This window comes from Musca domestica, unplaced genomic scaffold (genome assembly GCF_030504385.1).
Source record: "Musca domestica strain aabys unplaced genomic scaffold, Musca_domestica.polishedcontigs.V.1.1 219, whole genome shotgun sequence".
Taxonomy (NCBI): Eukaryota; Metazoa; Arthropoda; class Insecta; order Diptera; family Muscidae; genus Musca; species Musca domestica.
In genome coordinates this window covers 450288-464542 of record NW_026712261.1, presented here as the reverse complement: position 1 = coordinate 464542, position 14255 = coordinate 450288, and the positions used below count along the sequence as shown (strand labels likewise).

Sequence of the window (14255 nt, the reverse complement as noted above, 5' to 3'; positions counted from 1 at the left end):
AATGTCATTCTTTTTCTCTCCGTGTATTGTTTTAACTTAATATGGGGGTCATATGGCTGGTAATATTCGTCTTGATTTTTATATATGACCGCCACAGTAATTATGATAACATTTGTGGAACAATCGTGAAGTGAATGATATGCTCTGATGTTGTTCAGAACACTATCTGTTTCTTATGTTATCTTTTGATGTTACAGTGGGGGAGAAACACTTGTGCTGAGTCATTAATATATTGGCATGACAACAAATTGAATTTTTGTAATGATTTGCTCTAACCTATACCTGTATGATATGGTTGAAGTATATAAAATGCAACTCCAACTTCCAGTGTAACTGAAAACATTTTCTGTAATAACACAACAATATCTCTTTGGCATCAATTAATGTTTATTTCATTTATTTCCAACATTTCCCCCACTGTGCCCACCCATTAGAGAAGTATGTATTTCTTGAGATAGGTACTGACGAACAATTAAATCAAAACAACGAATACTCTAGAACTCAATAACATTGCCATACAACAGCTTGACATTTTACTTAAAACGTTCCCCTCTAGTACAGTATCTGTATCTGTCGGGTTTATTTTGGTGTTTGCTTCTGGTTTCGCAGGTGATTTTCACCACCAGACTAAAAGCACTTCAGACACACACACACACACACAGAAACAATTTCAAATCATCAATCATTGAAGAACCACTTAATCGAATCAACAAAACATGCAGTTATTTTCTAATCACCTTCAAATGGACAGATTACTTCAATCGAAGAAAATAAATGAATGCATTTTAATGGAGTTTATGGATGGAATAACAACAATGAGATTTTGATGACAAGTTGCTCCAAAGAGATTGTGAAAGATGTCAAGACCCAAGATATCTAACTTCTAAAATCTAGAATTGCTGTCGTGCACCAGAGAATGGTGAATTCAATACACTTGGCAATTTCTTTATAAGTTTAAGAATAATTTGTAATATATAGAACGCCAAATTTCACCTCGAACTCTAATCATGGATACAATAATATAAAATAGCAGTTATGGTTTAACCTTTTTTTCAACATCATATGATACGGCCAAAACCCATTTTCGGATATTAGGAGTCGATCTAGTGATGTCTGTCAGTTTGTCTGTCTGGCTGGTGCTCATGATAACTCTCGAAGGGAGTATCTAATTTGACCCAAACTTGCTACATTGTAATGTTATTGACAAACTTAGATCGAGTTCGGAGATGGTCAATATCGAACAACTCCTTCAGGTACTTCACCCACAAAAGGTCAAAATTTTTTTAACAAGAAACTATCATCCAATTTTGTGCAAACTTTGCAAATTCCAATATTTATATCAGTGCCATGCCTGGTGCGAAAATTGACAATAGCGGCACTCCATATGTAAATAATTACCAGTAACGAAAGCCTTAAAGTCGGGCGGGGCCGACTTTATGATACCCTACACCACTTTGCTAATTTAGTAGAGCTCCACATAACAATTAATAGTTCTCATGGGATTATAATTATTATTTAAAGTTCAAAGGACTAAATATGCCGAAGCATTTGTATCTTTTAAATTCGGACTTATATTGCCCATTTGATATATATGGGAGCTATATCCAAATCTGAACCGATCTTCATAAAATTTGGCAAAAATATTTCTAAACTGTATTTCATATATTTTCCTGAATATCGTTGTTACGGAGTGCATATTACGGCTGTGGATAACAAATCGGATGAACAATATATATAGGAGCTATAGCGATATCTGAAGCGATCTTCACCAAATTTGACATACTAGCTTCTAAACTCAATTCGGTCGTAAGTGCCAAATTTCATCCCATTTGGACAAATATTAGACGTTTGATGCACAATAAAAAGTAAATCGGAGGAAGTTATATATGGGAGATAATCCAAATCCGAACTGATCTCGATAAAAATTTAGCAAAGGTATTTCTGAGCTGTATTTGATATATTTCCCCAAATATTGTTGTTACAGAGTGCATATTACGGCTGCGGAGGACTAAAAGAAAAAATAGGATGAACAATATATATTGGAGCTATAGCTATATCTAAACCGATTTTTATCAAATTGGGCAAACTTATTTTCAGGCCAAATTGGGTCGTATGTGCAAAATTCCATTCTATTTGGGCTGATATTACACGTTTGGTGCACCATAAAAGGCAAATCGGACGAAGATATATATGGGAGCTAAATCTAAATTTTGCGGATTATCTCCAATTTCTATAGGGTTCGTCCTTGGGCCAAACAAATGATTTGTGCAAAATTTCATCTGGCTCGGGTAATAAATGCGAACTGTACTTTGTTTACAAAAATACATGGACAGACAGACGGACGGACGGACATGCATAAATCAACTCAAAATGTGATTGTATGCAGATCATCAAAATGAACTATGGGTCTATCTCGTTTCCTTTTGCCTGTTACAAACAAATGCACAAAGACATAATACCCTGACCACCTTTTGGTATATGGTATGAAAACCTTAGAAGGTGATAAAGTGAACTTATATATTAAAGTCAATATCAGTCCAAATGACCTGAATTTTGGCACATCTTACCGAATTCAGACTAGAAGCGAATACATTAAATTTGGAGACAATCGGATATAGCTCCCATGTATATTTTTCATCCGATTTGGGGTTTTATGTCCCTCGCATGCGTAACATACACTCCACAAGAATGATATTTTGTACCAGATAACTGATGGAGCTTAAAATACCTCTGTCACATTTATCGAGATCGGATCAGATTTGGATACAGCTCCCATATACATCTTTATCCGATATCAGGTTTATCATGCACCAAATGGCTAACATCAGCCCAAATGAACTGATATTTCATCCGATTTGGTGCTTAAGTCCCTCACATGCGTAGTGTGCATTCCACAACAATGATATTTTGTTGGTTTTCAGCTTTAACAAATATTAATCATTTTTTACCGAGTATACTGCAGTGTGGTGTTTTATGACTTCATATTTTATACCTTAGATGTAACAACATGTTATACTATTTTATCGATCTATCATTGATGTTCTTTTCCATAAAGTGATTTTCCATAAAAATTCATATACAGATTCTTTTTGTGTAAATACAACCATACAATTCAAACACTATTAACAAAAATTACTTGTAATAAAAATACTAAACTTATAGATAGATACATATTGCCATATAAACACAACAGCTCTTTTCATAGATTAATACATCAATTCAATCCTCTGACACTTTACGTGTCTACAATATTCAAACAGTCATAAAATACCATTGACACTGAAATTCTAAGCTCTAAAAATTTTGTGTTGAGTTGAGCTGCGTTGCTGTTCACAGCAGACATTAAACAATGTTGTTGTTGCTGTTTTTGTCAACGGTAATTAATTCAAAACTACTTTGGCGAAATCGAAATTAAATGCAAGTGACGTTTTGGCTGCTCAGAAGCGATAGAGACCAAGAGGGAGAGGTAGGAGACGATGAGAGAGAAACATATTAACCCATTGCGTGCAAATATTGACATTTTAAACAACGTTGCCGTCAACTAATGAGATATCAATAGAAACGAAACAATTTGTATTATTCGAACACAGCTGACGAATGAGTCGCCCCGCCATCAGATTGTCATCAATTAACCCAACGAAAACCAAAACAAATTCAAATCATTGACGTTAACTCAACACCTTTCCAATGGAGATATATTTTAAAAATGGCAGTGAATTTTAATTAATTGTCTATGTGACGACGTGTGATAAGACAACAGAATTATAATCTATGACCTACACGACACTGTGCGACAGATATTTGCACATATATTTTTTGGAGTAATTAACTATTTAAAAAAAACGACAGACGACAGACCATACACTACATTGCATATTTTGTGTTTATTTTGTTAAGGATCCAACTATGGACTTTATGGAAAGCATATTTTTATACCCCTACCATTCTATGGAGGGTATATTAACTTTGTCATTCCATTTGTAACTCCTCGAAATATTTATAATAGACCATACAAGGTACATATATTCTGAATCAGCGTAAAATTCTAAGACGATATAACTATGTCCGTCGGTCAGTCCGTCTGTCTGTTGTAATCAAGCTATCTTTCGAACGAATTGAGATGAAAGGATAAAGTTTTACATACATATATAGTTTACCAGTAAACATGTTACGTTCGTAAATGGGCCATGTCGGTCTACGTTTTTGTATAGACCCCATATAATGGTACCTCCCGATGTTCGGTATCTTCATGATTTCAGTGACATTCTTTACCGGAATTATTTCTAATTTTGTATTTGAAGTTCGTAATGGGTACTACAGCCTATGACAAAAATGTTTTTATGCAGGCCTACGACTATAGCCTCCATATAACGGCACCGTCCCATAATTCGGTATTTTGATGATTTTAACGACATCATTCACCGGAAGTGTTTCAAATTTCGTTTTCAAAGTATGTAATGGGTACTAAAGCTTATGCCTAAAAATTTCGTATGCCTCGTCTTCGTTATCTCCCCTATATTCGGTATTTTCATGATTTTAGCGACATTATAGACCGGAATTGTTTTAACTTTCGTAGTTAAAGTTCGTAATGGGTACTACAACCAACTACAAAATTGTGTATGCAGGTGCAAAAATGTTGTCTTAGGCTGTAGTAGCCATTACGAACTTATGAAATATGGAACAATTCCGGTAATAAATGTCGTTAAAATTACGAAAATACCGAATATAGGTAGGTGCAGTTATATGGGGACTATACCAAAACTAAGACCTATTTTGATATTTCTATGCAAGGATATTCTTTCGTGATGATGGGAACACATGCTGCAAATTAAATGTAAATTGGTTAACATTGAAACTAAAACACCCAAAAAAAACTTTAAAACTGGGGGTTTTACCAAAACGTGGACCTATATAACCTAGTTTACCAAAAGTCATGCCGACCTATCACACATCTGAGTAAAATTTTATCAACCTACTTAATTGCTTTCGAAAGGTAGAGTAATTTTCACAGGTAGCTGATGAAAATATATATAGAAATCTTAAATGTGGACAATTTAGGTTACTTCGCGATATAAAATAATAACAAAAAATAATTGTATCGCACAGAAAGGGGCCATGCCATTTTTATACCCTCAGCCATATGGCTAGAAAAGGTATTTATTATTTGATACGGCCAAAACTTGTCTCATCGAAATAACAGTTTTAGAACCTAGGTCTCTTTGGAGTCAATCTAGCGATTTCCGTCCGTTTGTCTGTCTGCCTGGCTGGGAGTATCCGATTTGATCCAAACATGACACATCGTAATATTATTGTCAGACTTAGATCGAAGATCTAAAGAGTCAAATTTTTGATCAATTACAACTCTTATAAAATGTGACGTAGATGTCCGATTATCTTCAAATTTCACACATTCCAATAATTTTATTAACCCAAGGTCTGGTCTGAAGATAGAATATATCGGTCAACTCCTTCTGTTACCTACCCCATAAGGGGTCAAAATTAATGAATATGAATAAAATGAATATCCATAAATCGCATAAAACATCCGATTCCATTTAGACACATCTGAATATTTCTATCAACACATGATCTCTTATAAAAACGGTACATATCGTTCCATTCTTTCTGGTACCTTTACCACAAACAGGCAAAGTTTTGAATAACCAAAAACGATTATAAAATCAGAAATAAGCATCAGGTTCTATTTATATTTCATACATCCCATTATTTCTACTAACACAAGATCTGTTGGGAAGATAGAATATATCGGTCCAGTCCTTCTGGTACTTCCCCCAAAAAGGCTCAACATTTTGAATATCCATGAATCTCACAAAACGCTCAAAGTAAGCTAAATAAGCATCCAACTCTCTTCGAATTTCACACATACAAATATTTTTGCAAACACAAGATCTGTTGTACCCTTCTGGTACCTCACCCACAAAGGGTCACAATTTTCAATACTTTTATCTGTCACAACTTGCGAAACAAATCATTGATTCTTTACAACTTGCTATATCTAAATATATCTCTCTTAACCAGAATCCTGAGATGAATATGGAATTTAAGATTGCGCATAAGATAAAGCATGAAAATGGAATACTTCGTTCGACTATTTTACATTTTCTAAAAATTATCACATATGTCATATGAAGTGGAGGAAGTTACCGACATAGTCCAAATCTGGCACGTCCTAATATTTATATCACATATCACATTTATTTATGTCCAATACGAAATGGACAATTTTGGCCCATTCCTTTAGAACCATAGAGTCCATAGAGGGTTAACAGTTTGAATAATCATAACAGAAGTCAAAATATATTTAAATAATCGAATATTGGCTGAGGGTATACGTTTGTCGGCAAAACCGACTGATATTTTTAACTTGTTTTCGACAAATTTAGAATCTTTTCGAATTCGCTGCAATTCACTTTCTAATAGGCAAGCAGTATTGTGGAAAATTCCATGTGGATTTGATAGTACTTGGTTTGTAAATCAAACCCCCAAAATAGCTTTGGGTTCTCAGCAGAAACTTATTTTAACACATTATATAGCCTTTATCATACACAAAAGGTATTTAATGTTTTGAGCTATGTTTCGCAAAAATCGCAGTACGCAAATTTGAAATTTTACTTGCTCTCTCAATTGGCTCTCAATACGTGTCTTCTATTTTCAGCTTTTTTCTTATAATCTACTGAAATTTTCTTATAATTGTGCAAAAATTAAATTTTTCTCACAGTATTCTAAAGAAAGGGACATCTCCATGCTGCTCCATGCTATATTGCTTCACTGCTGAATTTTACCAGCTTGACTTACCGAGTTGAGCGAATGTCTTACACGCCACATCTCCGCACACTACAATTTATATTTTTTGTAAAATCATATCAATAAAAAACGCCCTTCAAAATTCAATTATTAATTTACGCAACGGTTTAAAATCTTGAGGTGGATCAATATACCTAGTCTCTTAAATGCAATTCATTTTGCCGAATTCCTCGTGTCACAAACACGCACATGACCACACACACACTGCAGGAAGCAAGGAGCAAATGCCAAAGAGATGAAAAATCTCGACAATAAATAAATTTCTACCTGAGGTAAATGGCATCGTATCAGGCGATATCATCTAAATGACTCTGTCCGACGCTTGTTTAAAAAACACATAAATCGAAGAATGGATGTATGGGTGGGTGTGTGAGTGCGTATGTGTGAGCGAGCATTTAATAAAATCTTTTGCATTCAACCACATTTTTTCATTTAATCATTTTATTTTTTTCCATTCTCCGCCAAAGAAAGGAATTTAATTAATTTATTAAATTAAATGTATTTACTACCAGATAACAGCAGCAGCTACAATCGGAATTATTATAAAAAAATGTAACAAACAAACATCTCCCAGTTTTCCATACAAACGTTAGTTATATAAAATAAAAAAATTGTATATCTACTAAGGAACACAATGGCAATCAAGAGAAAATACAAAAAAAAAAGAAAGAAAAAATAACAAATAGAGTAAACTATTTTCTTTCTTTCGTTCTTTCGATGGAGGGCCATATTAACAGGCTTTGCAGTTACTGGCATTGTTTGATTAACTCAAATCAAAAGCTGGACATTAAGGTGGGAATGTCGTGTTTATGGTCGGTGTATTCGGGGTGGCCTTCAGCGCAATGTATGTTTTATATTTTTTGCATACATATATGTTTAAATATCCAAAGAAATAATATTTGCATAAATTGTATAATGATGAAGGATGCTTTGCAGTACAATTCGTATGTTGAGTCGAAATGTGGACAAGATATTGTACAAGTTGCATGCACCATAAATGTTGCATATAACCAAAAACTCTGTCTGTATCGAGTAACAAATGAGTCAGTATATAAATTAATGTGTCGATTTATTTTTGAAAAACAAAGTTTTTCTTGCATTTACAGTGTGAGATGAAAAAACTGCAACCAACTTAAGATTGCTGTCATTTCTAAGCCACTCGTCCGACAGCTGTTATAATTATTCCAGTGACAGCTCATTATATTGTTTACAAGTGTACACAAGCATTTTGGTGAGCATTTTCCAGAAAAAAGTTATTCGTGATGGAATTCAAGCGTGATAGTGTGATTTCTTTATATTTGGCCACAAGTTTCTATCGTTAGAGCACTCCAGCATTTAAATGTGAATAAATCTTTTGGGAAATGGTTCGATAAGTAGAGAAGCGACTTGATCAAAACCCGCGTCGCAGTGGCCAATAAATGGGTCGTGAGCAGAACATATCGCAATATTCCATTCGGCAAATATTGAAAAAATGAGCTCGGGGTAAAGCCATTGAAACTCCAAAAAGTGCAAGAACTTACACCGCGAAAGAAAGACTCAAAAGAGCTAAGGAATTGCCTCGCTTTGCCGAAAGTGGTGAACTGCCGAATTTAGTTTTCTCCGATGAGAAAGCATTCGTTGTCCATCAGTTTTGTAAACAAACAACATGATCGTGTTTACTTGTCAAAGAGGACAGCTGAAAATGTGCAAAGTGTCGATCACCTCAAGCAAGCGCTTCGCCGGGAATGGGCTAAAATACCACACAGCAACATTCGGGGAGCGTGTGACGGTTTCATTGGTCGTTTGAAGGCCATAATTCGTGCCAGAGATGTCCAATTCGAACAAATCTAAACTTATTCTAAAATGTGATGCTATTTCCAACACTTTTTCCCTTTCATTCAATAAAATTAAAAAAATAATGTAAAAATTATGGCGTTTGATTTTGTTGCAGTTTTTTTTATCTCACCCTGTACATTCACAAATTTAAATGTGTACATTTTGAATATTCTACAATATGATATACTACACCAATATGCGCATATAGTAAATCTCCCACAACAAAAAACTATGAACCTTATTTGAATACGTATAATGGCTTTAGAGTAGTAGCAGTTTGGAACTATATCCAACTTTGAATCGATTTTCAACAAATTTGACACAGGTATTTGTACCTCCTGTACCAAATAACACTCAACAATATTTATTGGAGCAATAGACATTCGGGGCCAAGTTTCACCAAATGGAAAAAATTTATCCAATTACAAATATGGTGGAAAATAACCGTAAAATCGGATGGAAATGTATATCGAAGCTATATAGAAATCTAAACCGATCTGGATAAAATTTGGCAGAATTATTTTCGGGATGTATCTGATGTCCGGTAACAAAAATCTTTGATGTGGAGTGTATATTACGCATGTGAGGGACTAAAAACCCCAAATCGCATGAAATATATATGGGAGCTATAGCTATATCCGAACCGATTTTCACCAAATTTTATGTACTTGTTTCTAGCATGATTTCAGTGGGAATTTCCAATATTCAATTAATTTGGAGCCATTTGGTGCATAATAAACCTCATATCGGATAAAGATATACGGGATCCATGTCAAAATAAGATCCGATCTCCATGAAATTTGACAGAGCTATTTCTGGGCTGTATATGATATCCGGTACCAGATTTTATTCTTGTGGAGTGCATATTACGCATGTGAGGGATTTAAATACCAAGTCGGATGAAACATATATATGGTAGCTATAGTAATATCTGAACCGATGTTCATTAAATTTAATGTACTTGCTTCTAGACTGAATTCGGTAGGATGTGCCAAAAATTCAAGTCATTTGGATTGATATTGGCCATTTGGCGCACAATTAACATAATATCGTTTGAAGATGTATATGGGAGCTACATCCAAATCTGATCCGATCTCCATAAAACTGACAGAGGTATTTCTGAGCTGCATCTGATATCTGGTGATATTATGCTTGTGGAGTGTATATTACGCATTTGAGGGATTTAAACACCAAATCGGATGAAACATATATATGGTGCTATAGCTATATCTTAACCGATTTTTACCTAATTTTAAGTACTTGTTTCAAGGATCAATTCATTCAGATGTGCCAAAATCCAGATCATTTGGACTGATATAAGCCATTTGGTTCACAATTAACCCGAAATCGGATAAAGATAGTATATATGGGAGCTATATCTAAATTTGAACAGATTTTCACCAATTTCAATAGGGTTCATCCTTGGAATTGTTTGGAAAATTTCATCTCAATCGGATAATAAATGCGAACTGCATTTTGTTCACAAAAGTACATGGACGGACTGACATGCATAAATCGACTCAGAAAAGGATTCTATGAAGATCTCAAAACTAACTAAGGGTCCATCTCGCTTCCTTGTCCATGTTACAAACAAATGCACAAAGACATAATACCCTTTCCACTATGTGGTGTAGGGTAAAAAATGCAAATAACGATTGGTTCTGTTACATGGGGCTAAACAAAAATGTGGACCTGTATAGCCATTTATCGCCATAGCATCGCAAATATCAATTTTGAGGGGGTTATATGAAAATATGAACCTGTATAGGTAATTTTTTGTCGGACGAAGTAAATATAAAAATAATTCCATGGAACAAAGTCTCTGAAATTTTCAAAATACAGAATATCTAAAATGTGAACTAATATGGACAGTTTTTTTTTTTTTGCAAAAATGTTCCCTAAACATAGGAAAAAAGCCCCCACTTGAGTAAATTATCTTCGAAACAATTTCTAAAACACCTTTAATCTGGCAACGCCGTAATATGTGAGCTATATCAAAACGTGTACCAATATGGCACATGTTCAATACCAAGAAAATACATCGGACTAAAATTTCATTGCCAAATTCATTCCGTCCGGAAAATAGAGTGATTTCCACAGACGGACAGGCATATAGGTGCACTTGGCTAAATCGCCATATAATTTTATGCTGATCAACAATATATACACTTTGTGGGATCTTAAGATATGGCTACAAAAACAGCATGGCTCTGACATCCCTTTATGATGTGTCACAGTAGATATGCAATGGAAGACTTTAAGTAGCTTATGTACCCGCACCTTTAGATTGATTTATGGTACAAGGGGAATGACAAACTTAATATAACCTCTAGTAGTATGGTAGTATGGACGGTATATTAAGTTCGTCATTCCGCTTGTAACTCATCGAAACAATAATTTTAAATCCAACAAAGTATATATTCTTGATCAGCGTAAAATTCTAGCCGTATCCGTCCGTCTGTTGTAATCACGTTAGAGTCAAAACGAATTAAGATAAGAAGCTAAAATTTTGCACAGATCAGTCTTTTGTGTGCAGGCAGGTCAAGTTCGAAAATGGGCTACATCGATCTACGTATCGAATGGCCCCCATATAACAGTACCCCCCGATATTCTGTATTTAGATGATTTTAACCACATTTTTCAATGACATTGTCTGAAATTCTACAGAACGAGTTCTCTATGAGGACTTCATCCCCTGAAAGAAAATTGTCTATATAGGTCCACGATGTCATAACAGCATCTCCCGATATTCGGTATTTTGTTGATTTTAGCCACATTTTCCAACTGAATTGTCGGAAAATCCACACAAGGAGTTCCTTGTTAGTACTTTATCCCCCGGAAGAGAATTATTTCTATAGGTCCACGTTATCGTATAGACCCCATATAACGGTACCTCCCGATATTCGGTATTTTGATGATTTTAGTCACATTTTTTAATGGAATAGTCTGAAATTACACAAAAGGAGTTCTTTACACCCAGAAATAAAATTGTCTATATAGGTCCACTATATCGTATATTCCCCATATACAGGCACCTTCCGATATTCGTTATTTTTAAGATTTTAACAGAATATTTAATGAATTTTATTTTTTTTATTTCCTAATTCGTTCCAAATGGTGGAGGGTATTCAAAGTCCGGTCCGGCCGAACTTACTGCTTTTTTAGTTGCTTTTTGGAAGTTTTTCAAATTTACCACTATATCGGCACTTTGCCTAACATGGGCCTATCTTCAGCATTTTTATGTTGGAACAGTGTGGCTTGTTTGTTCGGGATACCGTAGTATTTTGTTGTTGCAAAATGGTCAGGCTTATCCCTTTATTGTTGTTTTTATAAAAACAACGTTTGTTTATTAGTGGAGAACGATGGTAATGTTTACCAGGGGGTAAGGCAGGGAAAACCTAGGTTTCGGAAAGAGCCACCAATCCTCATCAGTTCCCTTGTTTTTTGTCTGGGATGTTATTTTTTCACTCATTACGAAACTTCTCTATATAAATCAGTACGATCATTTGTATAGGAACATTTTTGCCGCACCTTGCCATAGAACTATGCATTGATCGGCAATTGGGCAGATCGCAATTCTTAAAATTCTACTATTAAACTGAATTTTTTCTATATTAATAAAGGGTTGGACATATTCGCACAATGAAAACTCCAAATTTGAGGTATTTTAATTTCGTCACATTTTTTAACAACTTGATTTTAATTCAATTTTCCTTGCGGCAGAGTTTTTGTCCCTGAGAATAAATTGCATGCAAAGCAAGGGAAATGTCCTGTCTTTTTTAATGTTACCATAATGAAAATACTCCGTCGCATTATATCCGTAATCTGATTATTATTTTTATATAGATGTGATTCAATGACAATCCACAGTTTCCAATACTCTTATCAGTTTTAAAATTCACAACGTATGGCAAAGCCCTTCACTCAGATTTTTATTTTTTTTTTTTAACTTTTTTTTTTGTTTTGTTTTCAATTCACATTTTTCTTTATTGCCATTTTTTAATTTATTCTAACATTTTCTTTTGTTTGTAGTTGTTTTTTTTCTTCATCTCATTTTATAATAAATATCAATAGAGATTAAATGATTTTTTGTTGTTGTTGCTGCCTCAAAAATTTAATTTGCTTTATCTTATTTTTTCTGTCGTTGTCAGATAAAATGAATGGCACAATTTGGTTAATTAGATTCAGATTCATACTTTTTTGTTTTTGGTTTTTTTGAGCACAACTATTTCACACTTTTTGTAATACCTTTTTTAGAATAACTTATCCTCGTATTGTCGCTGTTGTTGCTGCTTGAATTATTGTTGTTGTTGCTGTTTGTAATTGCAACGAAATTCAAGTTTCAGTTTTCAACTGAAACTGAAACGTTAATAATTTTATGGATTTTGTTTTACAAATTTACACGACGTTTGACGATGACAATTATGTCTGTGGCTACCGTAAAACAAATCGCGCTACGCCAACACCGTTTTTTTGTTGTTGTTGCTGTCAATTATTGCCAAGTAATTGCAACAACGTTGCAAGGCGAGAATTCCAATTTTGGGTCACTGTATTGAATTCTTGCTTCTATATTTTGCTTTTTTTTGTATTTGAACTTAATTATTTATTATTTTTTGGTTGTTGATCTTGTTTGTTGTTGTTGTCGCGTCGTGTCGCATCACATTTGTATTTATAAACAAATTAAACCACCTTCAATAAATTTTGTCGATTATTTTTTTCAACATCAAAAAAACACCAACACCATTTTTTCGACACAAAACACGAGAGAAAAATCTCGTAGAAACAACAACAAATATATTTTTGAAAACAAATAAAACAACAACTTAAATAAAAACAAAAACACGCCTCGAATATTTATTCAAAATGGACAAACTTTTGGATGCTTGTTTTGATTTAATATTTTTTCTTTACTTCTTTTTTTTAGTTATTTTGTTTTAAAAAATAAAACAAAAATTCGTCGTCTTCGTTGTCGTCGTTGTCGTTTTGGAGCTATGCCAAAATGAAAACCGCCGGTACGGTTGCCTTCCTGTTTGAGACTACGGTTATGACTGACTGGCTGGCTGGCTGCTACAATGACTGAAGCAATGAATTGTTGCGGCTGGCTGGCTGGGCTGGCAGGTTGGACGCAACGCATTTGGAGCTGTTTCGCTGTTCTCGGGTTTGTTTACTGTGCTCAGAGGGTGGTGGTACTGGATGTTTGGTTGGGGGCTGATGTTGGTTTGGTTGTTTGGTTTCATCTCATCAAACGTAACACGGTGAGTGCGCCAAAACATTCAGCAACAGTGCCGCTGGCAACAAAAATCAACATCCTTAGCAACATTAGCAAATACACCAATGGCACTGCTCCATTATCATCATCATTATTATCATGAACACCATTATCATCATCAGTATTATTCTCAGACTCTTAGTCTGAGCAACAGCAACAGCTGTAACACAACTTGTCGCCTCCACCAGCCTCCATAGCAACTCACGCTCTCTCCCTCTCTCTCTCCCTTCACCATTCTGATTATGGAATCATTTTGAATTACTGGCTTGTCTCTGCTCTATTGCTCATTTCTCATTCACAGTCACTGATAAGGCTGATGATAAAGATGATGATGATGATGACAATA

General features: G+C 34.6%; 1 protein-coding gene across 1 annotated transcript in view; it reads right to left on the bottom strand.

The window, feature by feature from the left end:
- The window catches only part of LOC131802577 (G protein-activated inward rectifier potassium channel 3-like), a 104660-nt gene extending 90804 nt beyond the window's left edge, over positions 1 to 13856 (bottom strand). Inside the window, exon 1 of the mRNA XM_059122898.1 lies at positions 12889 to 13856. The gene's annotated coding sequence lies outside the window, so the exon portion shown is untranslated. The remainder of the gene's footprint in view (positions 1 to 12888) is intronic.
- Between the last annotated feature and the right edge of the window lie 399 nt (positions 13857 to 14255).